The sequence below is a fragment of the Alligator mississippiensis genome, chromosome 2, assembly GCF_030867095.1.
Source record: "Alligator mississippiensis isolate rAllMis1 chromosome 2, rAllMis1, whole genome shotgun sequence".
NCBI lineage: Eukaryota > Metazoa > Chordata > Crocodylia > Alligatoridae > Alligator > Alligator mississippiensis.
In genome coordinates this window covers 236,609,628-236,630,975 of record NC_081825.1, presented here as the reverse complement: position 1 = coordinate 236,630,975, position 21,348 = coordinate 236,609,628, and the positions used below count along the sequence as shown (strand labels likewise).

Below are 21,348 nucleotides of genomic sequence, written 5' to 3'. Positions count from 1 at the left end.
CTGTTCTCATGAGACAGCAGCACATCGACTGATGGTTGGATGAATAAGAATAGGGGCAAACCTCAAAGACTGGCATTAGGAGAGCAGGAGTTTGGTCTCTGGGTTAAGGGCAGGCCAGGCACTCGGTGAGGAAATCCGGGGTGCAGCCTTGGCTGGGCTGGATCCTCCCCTGGCCCTCACCACGCTGCAGGGGCTGGGGCAGGGAGCGCGGAGCAAGGGGGTTTCCCCCTCGCGCTTCCCGCCCTGCCGTGGCACACGGCGGGGCGGGGGAGGAGGGGCCCGGGAGGCTCCTGCCCTCGCAGCACGAGGAAGTGACGCCTTCAGCGAGTCCCGAAGAGAAAGAAACAAAGTTTGCGTTTGTCAGTTGCTTCCTCGCCCTCTCCGCCCTTTCCCAGAGCTGTCTCCTGCCGCCGAGGTGAGCACAAGAGTTTCTTTCCCCACCTTCTTCTCTAGCAGCTTCAGCGTCGGGGTGTTTCCGCCCCCGGGTTTTGCAGAGAGAGGCGCGCTTCCTGGCACCCGCGGGGTGCTCTGCAGTTTCTAGGTGCAGGACGACGAGCAAGGAGGCAGGTCCGCAGCTAAGTTTCTTTGTGGCCGTGTCCCCTTGCAGCCCCGCCACCTCCGCGCTGCCAAATGACAGGAGCAGCTGACTGCACCCCCCGGGGCCCCGGGCACAAGCAAGCCCGAGCGAGCAGAAGTGCCGTGAGTGACACAAGTTCCTTTCTCCTGAGAAACCCCGCCTTCTCGTTTCTCCTGAAACGCAGGAAAGAGCTGGTTTTTTGTCTTTTTTAAAATAAGCTTTTAAAAGACGTCTATCAAAATCTCTTGTCCCTCCCCCTAAGCCACATCATTACATTCAAGATGTTGGATGTTGTCCTCCTACCTTCCCTCTTGCACAATTTTTGCTTCTGTTAAAACTTAACTCGTCTGCTCCATATATGGCACTCGGTGCAAGACTGCTAATATGCTGCACTTCTTTAGCTTTTGCCATGGGTACATTGTAGAAAGCATGCTAGATGTTTCCTTTTTTAATGCCTCATGCTTGTAGCAAAGAAGCTAATATATATATATATACACACACATATATATATATGTATATTTTTAATTACTTCTTGAACACAACGTGGCCCTTGATTTGCAAATATTGCAGCCATTTTTGGGGATTGAAATCATATTTAAAGAAAGAAAAAAGCAGCTCACCACATTATTTCTGACAGCCTGGCATTCTGTTCTCAGTTGTACAGTTCTTTTATGTGACAGTAACTGAAAAGGACTGTTTCTTTGCAGTTTACCAGTAAAAGCTGACAATACGCCCACGCACATATGTGAGTGTCTTATATAATACTTACAAGTCTTTTATTTTAATAGATGTGAGCAAAGACTTATTTCAGCTTTATAAAACCTTGTGGGGTTGCAGACCCGCAGGATATTTTCCCACTTGGCATTCTGTGGACTTGTTTGGCATTTGTTTTAAAACAAATAGTTGAAAATGTTAAAACAGCCAAGATAAGAACTTGATTTAATCCTGGTTTATCGGTTTGCAGACCGTGCAAAGCCGCTCCACAATAGAGTAGTCGGCAAGCAGCAAAGGGAGGGTAAAGAAAGAAAGGGAAAATGTCCTAATGCAGGGACTAAGATTAGTTGCTTAGAGAGTGATACTGCAGCTCAGAGCAGTAGCAACAGCTGTATGACTGTGTGTAATTACAGTAAGATTGCATAGGAAGGCATTGTTGGAACGAATGGGTGTACACAGGCTATTGCACAAGACTTCTGTGCTGAGCAAAACTCAGATTTGCATTGCAAATACCAAAAAAGAGCATTTATTCCTTACTAAAATGCCAAGTTCCTCTTTGCCCTTTGACCCCAAGGGAAGATCTCTCCCTGAAGTATTACCAAACACCTCAGAAGTACAGAGGGTGAAGAGAAGCGGAGTTAAGTGTATACTTGCCCTGCCTGTTATGGGATGGAGAAGGAAAATGTTGCACTTCCTGGAGAAGTCCCACTGCAGAAGTCCTAGATGCTGTACATTGTACGAGGCGTCTGGAATTGCAAAAGATGTTGCCAGATTATGGAATCTGCATTTGAGCAGCAAATGTGAAGCAGTCACTTCTAATACAATGTGATGGATCTCATGTAGGGTTCTGCTGTAAAAATATTACTGTAGGTGGGGTCTGGATAAGGAGATCATTTGCATTAAAATGAACAATTCAGTTACCCTGTTGTTTAGAGAGGGAGAGGCAAAGGAGATAGTTCAGCTGTTATGCAACAACATATGAAAGGTTCAGAAAAGGACTAGGTCATATATAATGGAGCCATAAAGAAGAGGACTAGATTACATGTAATGGAAACACACTGCTGCCAAATCTAGAGATTTTTCTTATGAGTAGTTGTTCAATATTTCGTGTTCTTAAAGCCTCTATTGTAGGAATCTTTTGAATGAACGTCTCAATTTTTTAAAACAGAGTTTCTAGCCTGTATGGGTGCAGATAAGCTTGAAAACATGACCCCTGTTTTCCTAGAGGCACAAAAACCAGGAAGCAGATAAAAAGAATGCATATTTTATTATTTCTTAATAACCTCATGATTTTCAAGATATTTAATATTGTAGGGGTCTTATATTAATTCTGAATGTAGGGATTTGTGATTGGGTGACTGCAATGACTAACTTCTCCTGTAAACCAAATTTATCAATGATGTGGAGAATTGGAACAAAGCTCTGTAGAGATTACAACCTGGCTCCTCTGGACAAGGTAGTCTATGTGTGCCACCCTGCCTGCCACAGCTGTCTAGAGGAAGTGTTATCTTGTGGCAGAGAAAAGAATTGGGAGCTGGGACTTTTCAGTTCTACCCCTTATTTTCACTGACTTACTGCTGACAAGTCTGCTGGCTTAGATTTAGAAAAGGGACCTGCTATTTGGTGTGCTTAAATTCTTGTGTGCACAATTTAGGTCTGCTTTTCAGAGGTGCTGGATGTCCCTAACTTCTACTGATTTAATCTCCGGGTGAGTGGCTCTTATACATAACACATCTAAAGTGTCTCCAGTTTGGTCCAAAGAAATAGGTCTACTTAAGATCAGAGGGTACTTTTTAAAACGTGAGCTTAAACTTTCTACATCAGTTCCTTCAACTATAAATGGGAATAATAGTCCTGCACTATTTTGTAAATATTAGGAGGCTTGAGCTATGCTTAAAAAGTGCTTTGACATTCTTTTTCTGAAAGGTGCTACAAAAGAGAAAACTGTTATTTATAACATCTTGGGGCCAAAATCTACCCCGTTAGGAATATTTTACTTTTGAGGCATATATGCATTACTTTATTGCTGTAAGTTCCCCCATGTTGCAAATTAAATATTGCTTATAAAGTGTATAAAGTAAAATGTACTCAGTTTTCTTGAACAAAGAGCACTAAGTCATGTGTTTGTTTTAAGTAGAACTTTACTGGAGCTTTGCAAATGATTTATAAACCAAAATATTTAGGTCAAATGCTAGGCCCACTAACCTTGCTAATGTTCCTTTGGTGAACCGTCAGTATGTACAAGTAAAATAAATAAAGGTATTTTGAGATGTGTGTGATCAAGCTGTTATGTACTTGTACAGTTTTTCCTGAATCTTATGCCTGACTTGCTTTGTGACACCACTACTAGAATCAAATAGAAAACTTGGACTAAAAATCTTTAATAATGCATGCTCTGTGACTAGCTTGTGCTTGTGATACAGAAATATTTCTTTTTAAATCTTGTGCTTGAAAACCAATGTGAAAAAAGATCTTAGGCCACAATCCTGCATACCCTTATGCAGAAAAATAACTTTAAGGTTCCCAATAATCCCATGAAATTCAGTGGAATTTCTCACAGGCATGTAGGGTATGTCTGCCTAGCAAAATTAAGTTGAGATTGTGGTGCAGGCAGGAATACTTAAAATAAGTTTAAATCAGTGTAGCATGGGTAGCAGTAGCAGGGAAGATGCGGTAGTACAGAAGCTTGCAATGTGAGTTCAAGCCCTCCAGAGATCCTGGGTCTGTACTCTGGTCACTGGATCTTTGCTGCAGTACTTCAGAGACTACCTCACCCTCTTCTCAGCTGTAGATTCATATAGGTTTTTCTATAGCATGGAATATATACTGTTAGGTTTTTTTCCTTGGTGTCTTTTTATAATTGATTCTGACAATCAGTCCCTTGTACCAATGCCTCTTACTGCTTCTGCAGCCAGTCATTTTGCACTTGAAAAAATAATCTATTTGAATAAGACGTGTGTAAATTATGGAATAATGCACTTTCTTCCTGCACTCCTCCATTTCCTCTGTTTCCAAGTGCTCTGAACATTAATTTTGAGTTCTGCAATATAAAAAGGCAACTGTAGGGCTAAATATTACAAATGATTTAAAGCAGAAGACTAAGAACCAGGACTCCTGGTCTCTGTTCTTGGCTTTGCTGTTGTCTTGTTGTGTGCACAGAAATAAAGGGAGACATAATGTGCTGTTCCTCCACATATGTAAGCAATAATGGGCCTCAGTTGCAACAAACAGGATTTAGGTTTGACATCAGAAAGACCTTTTTAGCTGTGGGGGTGGTTATACACTGGAAACAGGATTATCTAGAGCAGTGGCTCTCAACCTTTTTTGTACTGGGATGCATATGTAAATATTGATGGCCACTCCTAACCCGCTGCCCCACCTCCTTCCTCCTGCCCTCAGGTACCATCCCCACTCTTGTGGGGCAAGGGGTGGGTGTGTGGAGGGCAAAGCGTGCTCCCAGCAGCCCCTTGCAGCTGGAACTCTGCCAGCCTGCAAGGGAAAAGCCAGTTTGCCATGTTTTTTCTCTATTAAAGGAGAATCCATTTTTAAAGTTTGTTTGCAACCCTTTCATATATAATTGCAACCTACTTTTGGGTTGCAACCCAGGGGTTGAGAAACGCTGGTCTAGAGGATCTAGATGTGCAGTCTCAGTCACTTGAAGTTTCTAAATGCAGGTTAAACAACATTTGTCTCTGCTCTCAGCAGAGGGTTGCACTAGATGGCCTTCTGAGGTCCCTTTCAGCCCTCTCTTTCTATGGTTCTACATTACTAGGCCTCCAGAGATATATGGCAGTATGATTATCTATTGCGATATCCTTCTTGTCATCTTTTATTTCAGAAAAATAATCATAATCTGCTTACATATTTAACAGTCTAGATCTCTCTCTCTCACACACACACACGCACTCTCTCTCTCTCTCTCTCTCTAAGCTAACCATTAACTTGCTTCGAGACAAAGGTATTTTCCTCTGGGTTTGGGAGCGTTGTTCTTTGGGAGCGTTGTTCTTTCATGTCTTTAGTCTCATACAAAGTCTTGTGTATACCTTGCAGAAGTTTGTATTGAGAGGATACTCTCTTGGATATGGTTAATTTGGTAATGCGGTATTTTGAGAGTCTTTTCTGATATCTCATGATTGATTTTCAGCTTGTTCCTTTTGTCTTGTTGATCAAGTTTCATTGTGGTTTATATTCCAGGGTCCTCCACACACGTCTATATCTTGAGTTTGTGGCAGTTTGGGGGTGGGGTTAGTGAACATGTCCCTCCAATGCAACATGTTATGGATGAGGCTTTATCTAACGTGTAGCTTACTTCCAAGTGTATGATTTATTTTGAGGAAAAAAATTGATCCTGACAGGGTCTTCTGGATACAGTTCTAGAAGTTTTTTAGCTTATCTGTAGTTGTGGTTTGGTTTTTACATGTTTCTCAACGGGTTCATTTTTTCTTCCACCACTACTTGTAATAATGCGGGAGCTTGATGTACTCGGGTACCAAACAATGTGGGTAGAACTTAATAGGCTGCTGTTAAGGCCTTTTAACTATTAAAGTAATTTTAAATGCTGATATGGCTTTGCCTTTTGGATGGCTGAAGTTTGATGTCTTGTTATGACTAAACTCCCATTACCAGATAAATTGCACAACTCCCTGCAAAAGAACCTATTTGTTTTCTGAAACTAGACAATTTTGGATACCATATCTGCTGAAGTGCTTCATTGCTTTGCTTGTGATGGTCACTTGGGTGATGTGTGACAATTCATTTAGTTACAGCACTCTGAATAGTAGTTTACAATAATGAACAAATCTGTATTGTTTGAAGTGAAAAGATGCCCTACTGCTTGGCTCCAGGATCATTTGGGTTTCCTGAGTATTTTCACTGAAGTCTTACGTTCCACTTCTTTTCTGCCTTTGGTTATGATCTTGTTCATGTCTTGCACATGTCTGTAGCTGTCTGAGCTTTCTGATTTAAGTTCCTGTGGTTGTCATTCCTATTAGTAATCTGTTGTGAATTACATCATCCTTTAGGATTTGATAATTGTATGAGTCAGCCATTTTGTGCAGTTTGCAATATTCTGATGTATTGTTTCTCCAGGTTCCTGATCACAGTTGCTTAAAACATAGCTTTCATATATCTGTGAGTTGAAAATGTTTTTGGAAAGCGTCTAGAATTTTCCTTCCTGGTCTGCCATTGACATGCTCAGAGGCTGTTGGAACACATGACAGCTTTTGGCCATTAGATCTAATAGCATTGGTGTTCTTATGGGCTAGGTACAGACAGTCAAAAAGCCTGAGGCTGAATCAATTCAGTCTTTGCAGTTTAGTCTAAATTGCACAGATTAAACTGAAGCAGAAATAAACAGACTTTTACCTTTGATTCAAGAAATGCAGCCATATGCCTGCAGTGGCTCAGGCCAGAAGCCAGGGGGTACTACAGCACAACTCTCTAGCTGTGTATTCACTTCCTCTTCCTGCTGCCCCCAAGTTCTCTAGGATTTGCAGTCCAGACTTACAGCAGCAGGACTCTGCAGGGTTGCTCATCACTTCTTCCTGCTTCCAGGTGCCTCTCGGATTTGTAGTCCACAGTTGCAGCCACCAGTAAATGTGAGCAGGAGGAAAGGGTATTTAACCCTCCTCCCTTGTCCCAGACCCCAGTTGGGGTTTGCTGAATCCCCAGCTGGGCTTGCCTCCCCTCCCTTGTCAGCCAGCCCTCAGTGCCCCAGCTAGGGAGCAGAGGGCCGGGGCCAGCCCTGCTCTTTGGAGCAGACAGCCCAGCCCAGGACTGGAAAGCATGCTGGGACTCTGATTTAACTTGTCCCAGGAAGGGGTCTGGGACAAGTTTCATGAACTGATTTGACCCAAACCAGTTAAGTCTGATACTACATTTAACCAGGTTTATTTTAAACTGGTTTCAGCCATTTTGAAACTGGTTTTGCACTGAGCTTCTGTTCTGTTACAGGTTTAAACCAGTTTCTGATCACTTAAACCGGTTTATGTCCCTAGTCATTTTTTGTTTCCCTTTCCCGTCAATATATTTTGTTTCTGATTTTTTTTTTTTTATATACCTGGAGGAGCTGATGCATTTTTATACAAAGTTTAGTATTTGAACATACAATTAGCAGGCCAGGGCAATACAACATTCAGACTTCATTCCTTCTTCCTTATATATTGTCCTTGCTCATTGGGTACTTACTGAAAGCAGAGTTCTTTAAGTTCCTAGAGGTTAGTAGGCTTGGGTGGTGAAAGATTTAACAAAAGATACTGCTGTTTCAAAACTGATTTTGTTTAAATTCTGAACAAAACTCCAATGTTTTGACATTCTTGGTGCAGCTTAATTTCTGTGCAACTCCAAGCAGTCTGACTTGTGGGTGTCCCAGAGCCTGGCCTAGAAGTCAGGGATGTCAAAGCCAACAAGTGGATAAACTGGCAGGAAGCAAGGTAGTTTTCTGTTAGAATTTAATTGAAATATTATAGTTTGGATAGAATGGTTAGCTTTTAGTAAATTAACAAATTCCAGCAGAAAACTGTTTCATTATATATTTTTTTCTGACAAACTGCATCTAGATAGTACTCTATATATACATAGTCATACTATAATGCCCCCTTGCTGGGAAGTCAGCAAAACACTTAACTTTGTGCAAATTGCACAATTTTTCAGTGCCTGATGAGAGAGTATCCTCACAGGGTATTTTAAGGCATAGTAAATGCTTGTAACAGACTTTGGGAATACTTGGATAAAAAGTTCTAAGAAATCAATTATTTCTGAGGCATAACATATTTGTTTCTTTTTGGACTGTGGAATTCTTGGTGCAGAAACTGTCTTCTTCAGGAGTTTGGACAGCGCTTTGCCCAGAGTGGGCACTGTGGCCCAGAAATAATATTGTTAATGGTGCTTTAGTGTCACAGTGCTAAATGCAGGATCCTAGAACAGGCTAGTTTGGTCTTAAAATTTAAGTGGTCTTCACAGCCTGTATATCCATGGTTTTCAAACTCCATATGAGAAGGAGCTACCAAGGAGATGTTTGTCATTTCGCATTGCACTAATATATCCTTAATAGTGTGAGGGCTTTTTTTAACTTTTCTGCTTGTTTGCTGCTTACATATGCTTTCTTCTTTTCAGCAGAAGCAAAATATTCTAGAAACAGTATTAAAACCTGCTATTCTGTATTGACTAGGGCTCTTTTTACTGTATACGAATGGAAATGTGAGAGTTTAATTTTATTTTATAAACAATTTTGGCTTGTCTGTCAACTTAGAATTTGAGAATTAGAGAACTATTAAAAATGCAACATCCAAGAAATTTAAAGTAGACCTCATGTAAGTCTAGACCCAGGCTTGGTGGTAACCTATGGCATATAGGTCAGATCCAGCCTGTGGAGCCTTTGTATCCAGCTTGGACACGTGGAGCTTTGGTGGTATTTGGTAGTAGTCTGGTCGTAGCACCTTCCTGCCCTTCTCTGACCTGAGCTTGGTCTTTATGGCCTGTAGCCTGAAAAGGCTATTGACAACTGGGTGAGACTGTAATACTTACAGATACTGAATGGTAACTTACCCCAGAAGTAAACCCCTTTAAGTGGAAGGTAGTATTTGAAAATATTTTTTGTTTGAGTAAGAGGATCATACTTTGGTCCTTAAAAACTCACACTGGATACAACACGCGTGTTTCTTAAACAGCAGAAAATTCTATCACTAATTGTGTTTGAATATTTTTCAAATAACTGTTAAAAAAGACAAAGCTCAGTAAATTGGAAAATAAGTTTTTAAATCATCAATTGCTCCATCTATACAGGTGAAGAATTGGAATCCTAAAAATTGATAACTTCTTATGGCTGTAGGAAACAGGACAAGGAGTAACAGTTTTAAATTGCAGCAAGGGAAATTAGATTGGATATTAGGAATAATTTCTTACTGTAAGGGTGTTTAAGCATTAGAACAGGCTACCTTGTCCTTGGAAGCATTAAGAGCAAATTATACCAATCTGTGTGGGGTGGTTTAGACTGAGATGATCCTACCTTGAGCAGGAAGCTGGACTAGATGAGTTCCTGAGGTCCCTTCCAACCCTACTTGTCCATGATTCTTGGACATTGTCTAATATCCTCTACAGTTTTGCAAAAATCTCACTGCAGAATACTACATTTCCAGTTCTGATTTCATTTAAACACACTGGGGAATGTATGGATTCAGCTAATAATCTGATTACAGCCAACCCCCATTTAGCACTCTTAATTGGTTCCTGAAAAACTGTGTGTTAAGCGAAACTGAAAGTTTTAATGACCCAAGATGGCAACTGCAGGCGTTATAACGAAACTCACTGAGCGCTAAGTGGAAACGGGTATCAATTTAAAATGAGTGTTATAGCGAAACAGCGTTAAGTGGGGGTTACCTGTATATTATTGTATTACATTTGATGTTACAATTCAAGGTGTGTGTAAAACTTGTGACTTTGTTCCTCTTTACGTTTATTTGGAGCTTGCAACTGCAAGACATATGCCTTTCAGCCATCTTCTTGCCTTAAAACAAGTTTGAAAGAAATAGTCAAACATATTTTTTATTTTTGTTTGTCGCTCTTCAATAATTAGGATCCATTTGTTGAGCCTGATTCTGCGAGTGCTTCATGTACAAGACTTTCATTGACGTCACTGACTGTTCTAAGTGTGAAGTGGATATAGAACCGCTCCTTAACATTTCCATTTTCTTTAGCTTTTCTTTAATTTTATTTAACTACTTTTTCTGATGAGTTATTTTTAATCATATCTAATGATCTCAAGACTTATTAAGATAAGTATATTTTCTTAGTTTAACGTATGACTTACGCTATGGTCCAGAGATGTTAAATATTACATTGTTAGTGAAAGAGGTATGAAAAAAATCTGGGCTTGACTCCCTGTGTTTACAGTTCTTCCACAGCATTTTATTATTAATAATAATTACTATTAATAAACTATCTGAGCATGGAAATTAAATCCTCCAACGCAGTGTTTACTGACAGTGAAAGGTGAACTATTTTACTTGTGTGTGCATATATTCTAGGATATATTTTCTGTTAAACTGAAATAAGCTTGACCATGATTAAATAAAGTTGTTAAAATGTACACTAGAACATATCAGAAATCCTTTGAGGCCCGATTTTAAAGAAGCAGATACAACTATTAGAGTAACGTTGTTGTATTTTATAGAGCAAGAATAAATGTTTCATTTGGCTCTGTTGCTGCTGTTTAGTAAGTTCAGAGATTTCTCTACAAGACACCTCTATCAGAGCCATTAGGAGGCAGGTGTGAGACCAAAGGCACTGACCCAAATACCTGTTAATATCAACAACTGCTGGCCATGTGCATTGAGAGGCTATTTAAAGGACCAGTATACTTTGATAGTTCCCATGGATAATAAAAAAGAACTAAAGTCACAAAACACTCCTTGCTTGGGATGCATATATAACAACATGCTAGCCATGTAATTGGCTCTGGGCTAAATTGGAGTGTGTGTGTGTGTGTAACACCGTACCTAGACTCCTGGTGGCCCTGGGTGAACTTTTCTATCAGGCTCCCCTTTGCCAGAGATAATGATGATGATAATTTTTAAATTACCATTTTGGGCCCCCTTTCTGCCTGGGCCTTGGGTGGCTGCCTGGTTCGCCCATGCCAGTGTCCAACTGTGTGTGTGTGAACAGAATTGCTCTTTCAGTGGCAAGACATCAAAGGATGACAGGGCTAAACACATATGATAATCCTATCTTGACTAATTGTATTTTTTGCTAATATGAAATTACTATTGATTTTTGTTTAAGATAAATACAGAGTAGTCTGTTTGTGTCAGGTAAACTTGCAAAACTAAATAGCAAATAGGTAGGTTAATGTTTGGATAAAATATTTTAATGTCTCCTTAAACGAAAATGTTAGTATCATATAGTTGGAACCCCAAATTCAAGTACTTAACCACAATGAGTAGTTTCTTGACTACTCGTAAAATAACAAATTGGAAGTATTGTGGGGCTGATAAACGAAAAAACCCCAAAAAACAAAACCAAAAACATAAAAAGTAGTTCCCCTGATTTGTTGGTATTACTCTGCTAAAGAGCTAGAATGCAACAATTTTGCAGCCTTTGTTTTTGTGTCAAATTGCAGAAAATATCTGTAGGACGTAAAAAAGAGTGTAATGTTTAGTTTTGTGCCTTTCAGTCCTTAATGTCCCCTTTTCAAAATAAAATATGATTTTAGGTGAGAAACCTTTGCTGTAAAAATTAAATAGAACTAACATCTGTGTCTGTGTTCCACCAGTCCCTGTTTGAGAATTTTCTGTAGGTTGTTGGTGATAGACGTTAAATAGAAATATTTCACATCTCTTAGTCTAGCCTGCTTTTAAGAAAATTGCTGCTATTCTTTGTAGCATGAGAAGAGGGAGAGAGATGTTATTTCCTTTCTAATTTCTGGGGTATATAGCATGGAAAATTCTTGAGCCAAACTGCCCCTTTTTTTTATTTGAGAATTTATTTACAGATTTGAACCACTCTGCTTCTACTACAACTTCTAATATTCTTTAGATTAAAACAGCCAGTATTAAACTACTCTTCTGGGATTTGTAGCTACCTCTTCTGTCAAAAGCACAGTTAAGGAAATGGTCTGCTAGCTAAAGCCACAGTCCTGTGACTAGAGATCTGTGCAGGGAGATTACAGTATGCATATGGGTTTAGCTGCAAGACCCGGGCCTAAAATTTTCTCCGTTTTGAGGGTGAGGCATTCTTTATGTTCTAATGTATTTAATATAGTAGGAAATCTGATAAGAGGTGACCACAGGCTCCTGTCAGTAGTCACTGACTTAGCCTTAAAGATTTTGTATGAAAACATATTACCTGTTCTCTCTTCTCAAGCTACAGTTATTTTCCATGTCTCTTTCTCCTCCAGTTTAACAGAAGCCTGACACAAAGTTCTTTTCATCTTGTCCTTTGAAGTTACCTTATTTTCTGAGATTCAATTGCCAGTGCTATTGCTGTACAAGTTCCTTTTCCTCTAACTTTCCTTACTTGATATTGCTGTTGTTCCTGAAAATGTTTTTGGAAAAGTGTTGTATCCTGTGTTATTTTAATTGATTGATTTTTCATCTGCATTGATAATACAATGGGCTGCTTGCTATGCAATTAAAATTGTCTGTTGAAGTGCATGTTGTGAATTTAAGATTTAAAAAATCTTTTCCTCTTTCTCCCTGAATAAAAGGCCAGTAAAAGGGCCAAAGTTTTTCAAACATGGCAATTGGATCTCATACAGACTTGAATTTTAAATTTGCATACCATCAGATTAATATAGGAAATCATAAATATAGTTGATAGAGAAACTAACAGCACTCTGTAGGGTGGGAGTATTGCCTAATGGTCATAGAGCTTAACTAGGAAGTGTTTTATTTCCAGGTTCCCCAGTTGCTTTTTACGTGATTGTTGACAAGTAATTTACCCTTCTTGTGCTACATTTACCTCCCTGTAAAATGGAGATAATTACCTGCCTAACATTGCTGTTGTAAGGCTTAATTGCTTATTGTAAAGTGCTTTGAGATTCTTTCATGGAAGATGCTATGTACTTTATGTGCAATGATTTGTTTAAATGAATTAGAAGCAATTGTGAGAGAAGCGAAGAACATCATAACTCGGAGAGTACATAGTAGCATATAGGGGTAGATCTAAAACACCTAACGCAGGACTTTGGCACAACAAATTTTTGATCCAAAAAGCCCTGGTTAGCTGCCACCTAATGCTAGAGGACTTTATTTTGTCTTTAGTTCACAAACTACATGGAGTCATGCTTATGCTGTCCTAGTTTGAGAAAGTTGGTTCCTAGCTTATATCCAAGTTCATTTAGGATTCAGAAACTGTATGGTCCTATGCCTGTCTCTTGATGTCCATACTGATCTTGGAACACTCCAAATGTACACCACCCCCACAGGATTGGGACCCTACAGAAATGCAGTTGTATCTGGTTCCTTTTAAAACATAAAGTAAGAGACTTGCATTTAATTTCCTCCTCAGTGTGAGGGAGTTCAAACTAGCCTTTACCACCTCCCAGGATAACCAAGAGATGGGTTGTTCTGTGCGTAGGACACTCCTTATCTTTCCTGTTGAATCTGTGCCACTGTGTAGAAAATAATTCAGTTCATTGGACCAACTGTAGTCTACTGTTTTGAGCATCTCCCTAAGGGGGCAAAGTCCTGGGTTCTAACCCCTGCTTATGGGACTATTCCTGTATATCAGGGGAGTCAAAATTACGCTGTGCCCTGGTACAGATCAGCAGGGCCAGCTTCAGGGCTGGTGTTGGCACAAGTGGCAGTGGTTGGGCAAGTGACCGTGGGCCAAGTGGCTGCATGCTGTGGTGGAGGCAGTGCCTGTGGTGGTTGTGATGGGACAAGCAGCTGTAGGGCAAATGGGGCTATGTTGGCACAGCTCTTGCTCACCAGCCTGCCACAGACAGGGCCCTGGGATCCTGGGTTTCACAGCAGGCCCTGCCAACCCCTGTTCAAGGCTATTATATTACATGTAAAATCCCTCCCACATCTTAAAAACTTGCCCTGCTCTGTTTTGGAAGAAATAGTTGTAAGCATTCAGGAATTGTTCGGGAAAGGATTCTAGGCTGCAGATCCCCAAGTGGCGAAGATCCTGAAAAGGGTGGGATTTCATACACATGCTCCATTCATCCTTGTTCGCTGTTAGCTTGTTCTAGGTTGTTTCCTGCTCAGGGCGCTGGCTATTTCTGAGTTGCCTAATCCTCTTTATGCTCTCTATAAGAAATATAGGTACTCAGCTTCAGAGTTCTGGATTCCACTTCAGGGACCAAGTACGTACGATTTAGGTGTACAGCAACCAAACTTTGATTTGGCAGGGATAGTCCTGGCTTGAAAAAAACTGTTGTCGTGTCCTGATGGAATTTAAATTATCGATGTGTTTTCCTTGTTTAAAATGTCAGTCCTAGGAAAATGTGAATTGGCTTGTTAAGGTGCTAGGGATATTACAAATGACAATTGCATTGGAAAATGCTCCTCTGTGAATAAGTATGAAACATCCACTTTGTATCTGAGTTACCATCTCAGCTGTACGATGTTGTCTGCATGGAGAGAATGTGAAAAGCTATTGACATCTTTAGTTACTCAACAAGTTTATTTTGGGAGTTGATGAATTGGCAGGACATAGTGACCCTTTGCAAAGAAGAAGAGTGTAATAACTTCGGATGCAGGTATCTAAGAGGAAGCTTAATCAGAAGTCACCACAAGGATAGGTAGGTTCTCTGTCACCCTTTCTTGTTGGCAGCAATAGAGATGAGAGGGCTTTAATGATTTGCCATGTGACAAATGTTCCCATCTTAGTCCTAGTCTCACTTCTTGTTACAATATTATTTTTATGGAATGTCATACTGTGATGTGCAGCCAATAGTTACTTCAGGGTTTTAAGCATATAATAGTTTTGCAAGATGTTGGTCTCCTCATTACATTTGAGTTCAGCCTGGAAAAGTTAGTTCAGTGGCAGATTGGTGGTCCACAGTCACTGAAGAGCAGGGATCCAGGTCTTCTGTTCACCATGGAAAAATGCAGAAAAACACAGATGTTCTCATTTTAGGGGGAAGATGTGGATTTTCTCTTTAAGGAGAAAAATGTGGAAATCAGGCAGGGGGTGCCACATAAATGGGAGAGGGCAGGGATTGAGGCCCCCATAGGGAGGGAGGGAGGGAGAGTGTTAGGCAGGGCTGGGGGCACTGCTCATCTGGGGTGGTGCATGTGGCCTGGGGCTTAGGGCCCGGGGCCGGGGTGGAAATGCATGGCTGCAGGGCCTGGGCAGGGAGCAGGATGGAGCCGAGGGCATCTGGGGGGCAGCAGGGGACCTGGTTCCCTGCCACCGTGCACACACCTGCGAGGGCATGGGGGGGCATGTGTCCTCAGATTTGTGCACGGGGTGGGGGCAGATGCAGGCTGGCTGCTGTGGGCTTGGGGTTGCCCTGCCCCTGGGGGCCACCGCGACCATGTGCCATGGCAGCAGCAGAGGCACAATTCCACACCACTGCCCCTGCTGCTGCCAAGTGCAGCCACAGCTGGACCCACATCCTGGTGAGCCAAGGAGGCAGGGGAAGCTCTGATTTTCCATGATAAAAAACCCCAAATCAAGCACCAAAATATATAGGTATTTAGAATGTATTTTATTATAGTGATTGAGGCACTGGTAGGCTTCCAACTTGCTTTAAAATTGTAAATATATCAATAAAACATTGTGTTCAACTGATACCTATATATATATATATATATATATATATATATATATATATATATATATATATATATATATATATAATAAAATTAGTGGAGTTTCATTTTAATCTTGGAAAAACACAGATTTGGGGGGGGGTTTGATCAGAGAATTTGCTATTTTTAATCAGAGTAAACCAGGGTCCCTGATGATGAGTGTCATCTACTTTATTGAAAGTAGCTATAGCTTTCATTTAGAATTAGTCTAGAGCATGAGCTGCTAAAGCATGCTGCGTGTGCTATTCTCCAATATGTATTGTATAGATAATCTAGCTTTCCATATATGTAGCTAATATTAAATATGAAAATCAAGGAAAGAGTTTGCTGGGAAGCAAATTCTGTGTACAGAAGCACAGTAGCATTTTGAATGGCACTGACACTGTTCTGGCAGATGACTCTGTTTTACGGTCAGTGGCTGGGAAGACCACAGCAAATGGGGTTGAAAACTGACAGTAACAACTGCTAACTCTTTAGAAACCCTCCTTCCCTACTATTATAACCTCTCTGCACCTGGTTTACTGTTAGGTATAACTATCACCATTCATCCAGTAGAGTTGGCATATAAGAACAAGAGCACACAAACATATCCCTTCCTCTGTTAAAATCTTAGCATGGAAGGAAACTGATGTGAGCTTCACTGGGTATGATTCGTCTGGCAGTTGTCAATGGTACTATCTGGGAAGTGACTTTAAAAGAAAGCTTCTACCATTTGTGTCTCAGTATTCTGAACATTTACACAGGCAGAATTTCTATTGCAGATTAAAGTTTATTATTGAAAACAAGTTACTTTAAAATGTTAATCTGTCTTGTTTACAGAAGCCTCTCAGGCAGAATTGGGGAGGATAAAATTTTGCAATTCTTTATACTTTGAGGGAGGGGTATCAGACATATGAACAACCAAATAACATCACCTACCTGCACAAAGTATAAATCTTTTCAGGTCTTCTTTATTTTTCATGAAGAAAAAAACAGTACGAACTCATTTGTAGGTAACCATTAAATGGCATATGCCCATGGTGAACAGCCAGATATTAAAACTTCTTTTATTTCTTCATCTGTTAGCAAAGTTCATGCCATTTTTGTGCATCTTCCAAAGCAGTCAATGTGGGTAGGAAAATCATCTGCACTTGAAGCCCACTGTTTATACTTTTTTTTTTGCCCTGTGATAGATAACAAGGCCTGAAAAGTTTTTTATTGTGTGCAGTGTTATTCAGTTCATTAAGGAGGCCCTGGCACATGAAGCTGAGTACAAAACTGAGTTGCTTATGGATACCTCTAAGAAAAGTATTGGTGTAGTCTTCTTGCAACTCTGATACCCGTGACCTATATGGATCATGGAGAGGTAGGTGTGCGGGCCGGGCCCCGATCCCGCTGCCAAGTGCGAGTCAGGAGGGGCGATCCGCGGCCCATCTTTGCGCACGCGGGCTGTGGCCAGCAGCCCGGGCACGCGGGGTCAGAGAAAACCGGTGGCGAGCTAGAATTAGTCATAAACGCGTAGTGGTTGATTGAAAAGATTATTTACTTACACCCAAAGATGGTAGTGGTGTAGGCTGGACAGGTTTCCAGGTGCAGCTCCGCTTAAATCCTCGCTGGAGGACTACGACAAATTCGGTTGCTCCCACGGAGTTGTTTAGGCTCCGCGGGTTCGGTCAATTCTTTCCCACGGAGTTGTTTAGGCTCTGCGGGTTTGGTCAGTTCTTTCCCACAGAGTTGTTTAGGCTCCGCGGGTTCAGTTCGGTTCCCTGGTCCCCCGGAGTTGTTTAGGCTCCGTGGGTTCAAAAGTTGGGTTTACAGGAAAGGGATACGTCTTGGATTGCGCTCGGCGACGGGGAGAGGCTAGAGGCGGTTCGTTCTTTTGTTTCCCCTCTGGAGTAGTTAAAGCTCCGTGGGTCCAATTGTTAAGCCTCTATTGCCTGCTTAAGAAAAGCGTTGGGTCCGTAAGGATCCGCAGTGCTTAAAGATCTTCACACTGGGTGAAGTCTCCTCCTCCTGGTGTTCGTGAAGTCCTCCAACTTGGGCGGAAACCACTCAAGCCTTTTGTACAGCTAGCAAGCCAATAGCTAGCCGCCACGTGTGCCTACATTTAGAACTGGCCAATAATGTGGTGCGAATCCAAATACAAATGGCGGGAACTCCTTTGCACCGTACATCTCTAAGATGCAAAAGAAATGCACCATGCAAAGAAGCTGTAATTTGGCGGGAAATCCCCCGTTGCACCAGAGTTCTCTCCCGCAGCAGAGAACTCTATCGTGCAAAGAAAGCTACAGTTTAGGCAGGAACGTAATTTAGCGGTGCCGAAGCACACACAAACAAAAACCACAACTTTGGGTCGTGACAGTAGGTAGTTGTGTTAGTCTGAAGTCAGGCAGAAAGCTGGGTAGATTTTCACCTTAAAGACTAACTAAATCAGAGATGTATAGTATTAGCTTTCCTAAGTGGAGGACTTACTTCAGATGCTGTGAAAGGACTGCAGGAAGCAGAGCTTCTAAATAGAAAGCAATGATTAGAATACAAAGGGTAAAGAAGAGGGGAGGAAAAAGGAGAGGCACTGCTGGTGGCTAGGAGGGAGAAAAGCATTTAACCCATTGAGGGACGTAGGGGTTAAAAAAGCAAATTCAGGTAATAGGACAAGAATCCATAGTCTTGGTTTAGACCATACATAACTCAGTCTGGCGTGTGAATGACTTCTTGTTCTGCAGTTTCTCATTCAAGTTTGTAAAGTTTTGTTGTCTGGGAACAGCCACTCTGAGGGCAATAACAGAATGGGCAGGGAGGTTAAAGTGTTCTGCTGCAGCCCTGTGTGTCTTTCTAGAATTACTGTTAGATCAGTGTTTATTCATTCATATATGTAGGGATCATGCTGTTAGATGGCAGAGGGGCACTGTAAGCATGTGATGTTGGTAGAGGTGCAGATAAATGAACTTCAGATGTTATATTCGATATTATTTGGTTCAGTGATGATGTGGTCTGTGAGCGGACACAACTGGCATCTGGCCTGGAGCAAGGTCTCTGGTGTCTTGGTGAGCATAGGAGGTAGTCTTTTGCTGGAGAGATGCCATTTGAGGTTGAAGGGCTGCCTGTAAGCCAGGACAGGTTTGTCCCCCATGGCTGCCTTGAGACGGTTGTCATTTTCCAAGAGGGGCTGGAGGTTATTCATGATGTGTCTAAGGTATTTAATCTTGAGGAGCTGTGGGTGTCAGCCAAAAGGATTCTGTTGTCCTTGTCTGGGGGGGTTGGCAGTGTAGCAGGCCAGAATGGTGTCCGAGTCTGGCTCTGTTGATTTGAGCAGTTACTATTTTAGGATTATATTGTAACTGTAGGAATCCCTGCTCCAGATCCTTAATGTGTGCATCCCAGTCAGAGCAGATATGGTTGTAATGTAGAATTTGGCTATACACAGTGGATCTAGTGGTATGTTTAGAATGAGAGCTCCTGGTGTGGAGATTGCTGTCATGGTTGGTTGGTTTCTGATACAGTGTGGTGGTGTTATAGCCACTGTAAATTTTCACAATGATGTCCAAGAAATTAATTTGCTGAGAAGAGTATTCCAGAGTCAGTTTGATGGATGGTTGTAAGTTACAGATCATGGTCACTAAAAGAATCCAAATGTTAGTATGATAAACAAGCAAAAAGCCTCCTTCTCTGTTTTATGAGTAGTCTGTATGAGCTGAAATTTAGTGACCAAAACAACTTATTTGTTCCAGCCCAGAGGGACCAGGAAAGTATCCATCCTCCAGAACATGGAAATTAATTTTTAGCTTCAAATGTGGAATTTGGAAATCAAGTACAAATCTGGGAAATATTTAGTAGTTACAGGCATGCTTTCTAGAGCATTTGACCAAAGTGCTGTGCTCTAAAGTCCAGGGATTGATTTTGTATACTTAAATCCAATGTTAAAAACAAAAACAAGCAAGCAAACAGAAATATAAACCAAAACTGTCCCGTCTCGGATAAAATGTGAATGGTATTTCCAATTATACTGCTGTAAGTAGCCAAGGCTATTAGAAGAAGTTGGCTTGGACAACATGTTTTCAGTCCCTATCATCAAGGTAAAAGGAGGCTTTCTTTAGTAGGTAAAGTCTGTGGAGTGAAAATGATGCTGTATGTTTCTGAGATGTGAAGTAGTAGTCCTAAACATCATTTGCATCAAAAGATTTGTCCTGTAATCATACGAGTCTTCTCTGAATCTCAGAAGAGAGGGCATGGTCTCTCAGGTTGCTGTTTTGATCAGAATGGTCTCAGCCTTGCTAGGTCTACAGTGTCCTGAAAATAGTAATACTGATGCACCAGGCAAGCCCCATGGACCCAAGTGAGAGTGCAGGGCACCTCAAAGATTAGTTAAGTATAGTGTAGTTACCAGATGGTCATAAGTACTTGTTATTGTGTATTAGATTCACATATGGAATTTGTTAGGTCATAGTGGTAAGTTTTGACCTGGAAGGAGAGCTCTGGGAATGATACCTTTCAAGTGCTGGGCTTCCCAGAAAGGATTCTAGGCAAGGCATCATGCAACTTGTATTATGCACAGCCAATTTGTAACCAGATGCCAGAAAAAAACATATTTCTTGCATGTACTTTTAAGTACTGAGTGATCAGTTAACTGTACAAACTCATTCCCACAGTACTTGGCAAGTGCTGTGTTGGTCACCAATGCCCGCTCCTTCTTCAGGCCCCTTCTTCATGCACAGTAGTAGGTCTGGGAATTGGAACCGCAACTTGGGAGTTCTTGTTCGAGGGATGCCCTTTCTCTTCCTCAGTCCTTTTTGCAGAGAGCTAGAGTGTGTTTTTAAAAAAAGCAGAACCCACAGTGCAGACCCAACCTCGGATACGTCCCCCTCGAGCTCTGCTTATAGAGGTGGTTAATGGAGGGGGAAAGTGGACTGATGGAAGTGATCTTATGTTTGGTTTTGCTGCATTAGAAAGTATAAAGACACTGATAATTTGTGGGAGGGGAGGGAGGCAAGAGGCATTTTCCTTTTTTAAGACTAGCACTGCAGCTCAGAAGAGTGATTAGAGAGTTAGTGACATTATGACACTGCAAGAGTTGAGATACTGAAAGTTGAGCAGGGAAAGTGTGCTTAGCTCCTGCTGGAAACAAATATTTATTTAACTCCAATGCCTGATGCATCTTTGGTATAAGTGTGCTTGTTGTGAAATATTCAGCCCTCCCCTCCACTGCTGCTCTACTAAAGTGAACAATGCTTAATAAGCTGCTTTGTAATATCTAGGAAAATCTTCGAGGGGAAAAAAAACAGGTCAGATTTGATATTTCTAAAGTTAAAAAAGGGAGAGAGGGAAGGAGGGAAACCACTTCCTCTTTAAAAAAATAGTCACCATTTTAAGCAAGTAAAAGGAGAATAATGGAGGTGAAAAATTATTTTAAGGGAAAAAATGCAGGTCATTAAGCACTAGAGAAATTCCCCCACTTCCCCTTCACTGATTGCCTCTTTAAAAACTTCTTTTTATATGAGTCTCTCTTGGTATATCCAGAGCAAAGTGAAAGCCAAAATATTTATTCAGTAGAGCATGTGTTGAGCTTTGAGAGGTTTCTGTAAAATTGCAGTCTGAAGGTCATTGCTGTTACTCGATTTATCTTGTGTATTGTAGGAAGAATTGGCTTGCTATTAATTACAGCACACGCCGTTTATCTACGTAGAAGTTGCTCTGTGAGACTTCTTTCTGCTGTTCTAGAATGTCCCACAAGGAAAGCAGGGAAGTATTGACATTGATTGAAAGAGATGAGGTGAAATTCTGAGGTTGTAGTGTATGCACCACAGAAAAATGTTGCATGAGCTG

The 21,348-nt window shown here is 41.1% G+C and overlaps 1 protein-coding gene across 1 annotated transcript in view; it reads left to right on the top strand.

Annotated features, from left to right (window-relative positions):
* Nucleotides 1-237: 237 nt before the first annotated feature.
* The window catches only part of MIDEAS (mitotic deacetylase associated SANT domain protein), a 74,878-nt gene continuing 53,767 nt past the window's right edge, over nucleotides 238-21,348 (top strand). The window contains exon 1 of the mRNA XM_006272553.4: nucleotides 238-415. The gene's annotated coding sequence lies outside the window, so the exon portion shown is untranslated. The remainder of the gene's footprint in view (nucleotides 416-21,348) is intronic.